General features: G+C 39.4%; 1 non-coding gene across 1 annotated transcript; it reads left to right on the top strand.

Moving 5' to 3' along the window:
- The first annotated feature begins 4,847 nt into the window (after positions 1-4,847).
- Positions 4,848-4,956, top strand: LOC136553027 (small nucleolar RNA R71). The gene has a single exon (XR_010782933.1). It is a non-coding gene; the product is annotated as a small nucleolar RNA R71 (small nucleolar RNA).
- Positions 4,957-5,502: the final 546 nt, after the last annotated feature.

Genomic DNA, 5,502 nt, shown 5'->3' with positions numbered 1-5,502 from the left:
TGCTAATGATGTTAGAGTTTTTTCTTGTTTTCTTTAATTAACCATGCAAGTGTGTTGACACTTGAATTGGGCCCAGGCCAGTTTTAGAGTTGGCCCATATCAGTTTTGGCCCAATATGAGGAAAACTCTATGAAACAACACGAAATTTATACTATTGATACTTCTTAACGACTATTGGAGGATTCCACAAGTGCATAGAACCATCACGTAGCACTTCGCTCGATGAGTACCGAGTGTCAAATTTATATTTTTTCCCATAGGAAGGCGGAAGGCTAGAATTTATGTAGGACTAGGATTTGTTAAAGGTAGGTCTTAAGTTGATCCTAGGTAGGTGAATGATAGTGAAGGATGGGTGTGAACAACCTAAACTAACTACTAAATACAAGCTAACCAGAGATAGCTAGGTGGGAGAGCGAGCGATATATCTTTCTAGTAACTAAGGGTAAACAAATAACTAGGAGAAATGTGATAGAACTTCGGGGCACAACCCGCCTACCAACTAGGAGAGTTAAATAGGCAAGGTCTGCCATGAGCCCTACGATTTAAAACTAGACCTATCATGGTGGAATATAGAGGATAGATAATGCTGTCACCACTTGCCACCTACCACAATGTATCCGGAGGCCTAGCAGTATCCACAGGTAATCTATAGCCTAAGCACGACGCTTAATCTACAGGCTTACTACTTTGATCAGAGCTCCGATGAAATGAGATCAAAGCACCCTAACCAGATGGTGGAACTAGTACTAATGAAAGACTGTAAGTACCTAAGCTCACTAATGACGAACATTAATAACTTAGTACTTAAAGTAAAGCAAGCAATACTAGAATAAAGTACTAAAATAAATACTAAATAAAGTAATGCAGAAATGAAAGAATTACAAAAGAGCTATACCAGGTCTAGAAGACTCTTCCAAATTTCAAGAAGCTCTGCTCTTTCTCTACTCCACTACTAGACTACTACTTTATAGCTCATGCTAAGATAGAAAGCTAAGAGAAGCTTGGAGAGTTTGGAAAATGAATGGGGTATCTTTCCACTGAACTCCACATCCTCTATTTATAGTGTAGAGAGGCATGGGGGTACTTGCAGGCAGTGGCCAAGTCAGTTGAGGCAAGGGGGCACTGGGTGGCCAAGGGAGGGCACCGCCCAGCCCTCCATTCCACTACCTTAGCATCCAACGGCGATGGTTGGCTTCCAATGGTGGTTGTAGAGGCAGGCACGTGGTGAAACATGGCCGGTAAGTCAGTTGGTGAAGCTTCAAGTCTATGACAATGGGCCCATTGATCCATGGCCTCTTCATCTTGACCATTGATTGAACCAACTTAGATCAACGCATCTCATTGGTTCTAGAGGGGCTCCCAGGGATCAGTGATGTGGCAAAGTGCCAAGGTGGCACCAGGTGGGGCCTAGCGGACGTTGCCCAATGGGCCCAGGTGTCCCTGCCATGTCCACTTGCTTCCTTGGTCCATGTTTGTCACCATTTTGGCCAAAATTTGCCATATTCCCCGAATACAAATAATTCTACAAGCACAAGTGAAACTAGGTGAAATTTAAACATAATTCTTCACATGTGATGATGATTTACCTAACTTTACCATGCTTTTGGGTGGAATGTTGATGGTCAAAATAGGTGTTAGTGATCATCAACAAGCTCCCCCAAGCTACCCCTTTGCTATCGTCAACAAAGATGCAGGTTTAGCATGGAATAGGTTGTTGGATCAGGAGTTGCTACTATGTAATGCCCTACAAAGATGTGTATACAAACAAATACTATCTCTTGAGTTGAACATGTTAGCACTTCAAAATTTCACCATTAGTCTTAGCAATGTGGGACTTAGCTTTCACCTTGATACAAGCAATTGAAAGAATGTGTAGCTAGATAGATACTCTTTGCCTACTTTGGTTTAGCTCAAACTTCCTAGAGGTTTTCACATGATTTGAAAAGAAAACTTGCCTAAGTTCCTCGTATGGTACAATCAAGTCACTCAATGGTGTTTGAAATCCTCACCAAGGCCATGAATTTTAGCCTTAATTTCTATCCTAAAGCTTATGTGGAGCTCAAGGTAGGGGTGAAAGCATAGCTTAATTGAATTGAATCTATTGCTAAGTCAAACACTTGGATCACAAGGAGCAACAAGTCATACAAATTGATCAAGAGGTGCATGTGTGTGGTATATTTGGTGGAAGTGGTACTCCTTTGAGAAGTTTCCCTTCGCTAGCTTCTTTTTGAGAGGGCATGGCTACTTTCTTTTTCTCACTCTTTTTTTCTCTCTCTTTTTTGAACACTAGAGCTTTTTGCTCTTTTATTCTCTCATTTTTTCTATAGCCCATGCCTCTCTTTTGATGTAAGACAACATAGAGAGGTAACTTTGATTCTCATAGAGCAATAATAAATGGAATGCATATATGGATGCATATCCCCAGTGTAGGAATAGCATAAATATGTGGGTGTACGTGATCTTGATAAAAAAGCATGAAAAGTTTCTCTACTCAGATCAACAAGGCTTGAAAAAGCTCAAAACATACAAGTAGCTTTTATGGTGGCTTTATCATGTATGAGTGGATATTTATTTGGCTCTGGTAGGAATTTATCACCATTGAGGAACTTCTAGCAAGAGAGTTTAGCATTTTGCAAAACAAAACTCCAGGTTGCCTTTACCATTCCTTAGATTGGTTCAAAGATTTACTTTAATCATGGATCCAACATATCTCACAAAAACCTATTCTTGGTTCTAGCATTTGCAATCCACAAAAGCATTCAACATAAGATGGACTCTAAGTTTATCATGCTCAAAACTTAAGAAGTATAAGGTTGTATCACAAGCTTTTGCAAAGTATCACAGAGCAACTATTTATCATCTCCAAATAATTTATTATCATTTTATTAGAGCAAAGTTTCTCTCGCAATGATTTAAAGGCACTCCTCTCTACATTCTATGATCATGGATATTGAAATTTAAAGCAAACATGAATGTAAAGAGAGGGTTTAAGATTTTCATACCTAAGCGGGGAGAGACGTCTCCCCCATGCTTTCCTTTTGCATAGGTTGGGATGTCTTCTGGTGGCTCTTTTGATTCTTTTCTTTATTGACTAATTAATACTACTAGAATGCATAAATAACTAGCTAAACCTATAACTACTAGATAACTTATTCAACAGGGATGCTACTAAATTTTATTCATTATTATTAAATATTTTTTATATGTTGGTTTAAATGCATATCTATCCTATTAGGCATTAGCTACTACAGAACTTTATTTATTAACATAGAGTAACTAAATGCAACTAACCTATCATGCAATGCAAAACAAATTTATTGGAAATGAAATGCAACTAACGAAATGCGGTAAATAAATACAAGGAGTAGAAAAACTTACCTTTTTGTCGGGCTCAAGGTCATTCATCCTTGGGCGGAGGTGTTTCCTCTCGTTCCACCTTGGAGGCCTTGTCAGGTTCAGGGGATGACGAGTTTGAGGATGGATCTTTCTTTTTATGCCATCTCTTTCTATTCTTCTTCTTCTTGACAGGTTTCTCCGGCTCTTCAATTGGCTTTGGTTTTTTTGTCTTGATTCTCTTCGGATGCTTCTTCTTTTCCTATTTCTCATCAAAGAGGGGTTGTCCAGAGGCAAAATCAAATATTTCTTTTCTTCCAGCAAAGTGGAATTGGATTTGCCCAGAAGCCACATATATGCAAGCATTTGCAGTATTAAGGAAAGGACAACCAAGGATTAAAGGTGTATCCTCGGTGTTATCCCATGTCTAAGATCATAAAATCTATATGAATTTAGGCACGAATATAGGCACTCCTAACTTTAACTAATAAATCAGTGGCTACTTCCTTGAGATAACGGGTAGATTGATCAGCTAATTGCAGGTAAACTGAAGTTGGCACTAAGGCAGTGTAGAACAATTTGTCATATGTTGGTTTTGACATTATGTTAACACTAGAGCCTAGATCACACAGAGCATTATGGAAGGTATGAGTTCTAATGGAGCAGGTAATCGCGGGAGTGCCGGGATCACCTTTCTTAATGGTAAATGGGGAATCTAATAAATAGGAACCCCAAGAATTTAAAGCATAGCCATACTTTGTAGTAACAAGGTTGGCTGTCTCCATTGTTTCCTCAGGATTTCCAGGAATTCTATATTTTTCATAGGATGGGATAGCAACAGCAATTTGAGCTAATTGGGTTTCTATCATCTTATTAAAACTAAGTTGATTCTTTAAAACAGAAGAAAATTCATCCAATTTAGCATTTATGTTTTTCAACATCTTGTCATGAGCATGCAACTTTTTATTTATACTATCAGTCATTCTGCCATAGCTATAAACAAGATCTTTCAAGAAAGCATAACTATTATTACCTTGATTATTCAAACGAGAAGAAGAGTAATAATTGTTACCTCCCTGGTTGTTGGAGCGCTGATTCTAGCCTTGATGTTGTGGATGGAACCCATTGTCGGTGTTGACGAAGTTGAGGTCCTCTTGGATTTCGGGACAAGAATTGCCTGAATGTCCAACATCTCCACAGACTTCGCAAGTCATGTGGGAATCTATGGCTTTGAGTGTGTCTTGGGCACTCACCTTCTCATAATATTCCACTCGCTTTGTGAGTAGATCCATCTTAGCTACAAGCATGTCATTTCTTTAATTGAATGCATACCTCGTTTATGGGGTTGGAGTCGTTCGTCGCTCCATCTTTGGTTGGAGACCATCTTCTCAATTAGTGTCTTTGCATCTTAAACACTTAGCGAAAAGAATGCACCATTAGCATCAGCTTCTAAATGGCTCCTATCTAACGACACTAATCTATGGTAGAAGCTCTAGATCAAAAGCTAGTCTTCCATGCCATGGTGTGGGCATGTAGAGACGTACTCTTGCATTCGTTCCTAGGCTTCGGGAATCGATTCATCTGCTAGTTGTTGAAAACTAGAGATTTTATTGCGTAGAGCATTGGTCTTCCCCATGGAGAAAAACTTAACTAGGAAGCATTGAAACACTTGTCCCAGGTATCTACATCATTGCGATTAGAATAAAACCATCACTTAGCCTTTCCTAACAAAGAGAAGGGAAAAAAGGCGAAGACGTATAGCCTCTTGGGTCACTCCCTTAATGGTGAATGTGCTACAAATCTCCATGAAATATTGGAGGTGCGCATTTGCATCCTCATGGGCTTTCCCACAGAATGGACTAGCTTGAACCATCATAATTAACGCTGGCTTAAGCTCAAAGTTAGCGTCCCTAGTGATAACATTGGCTCTGGTGGCTACATTAGCAGCCGAGGGTGCATAAAAATCATGAATCGACTTATCACCCATGTTCGTGTAGGGCAATGACAGGATATGAGGAAAAAAAGGATAAACTACTTAGGATAACTAAAAACAACCTAGCTAGCAAATTCAGCCTTATAAATTTGATGTAGTTGCCATCCCCGGCAACGGCGCTAGAAATGCTTGTTGATACTTCTTAACGACTATTGGAGGATTCTGCAAGCACACAT

This window comes from Miscanthus floridulus, chromosome 4 (assembly GCF_019320115.1).
Source record: "Miscanthus floridulus cultivar M001 chromosome 4, ASM1932011v1, whole genome shotgun sequence".
Lineage (NCBI taxonomy): Eukaryota > Viridiplantae > Streptophyta > Magnoliopsida > Poales > Poaceae > Miscanthus > Miscanthus floridulus.
This window is presented reverse-complemented; position numbering and strand designations above follow the sequence as displayed.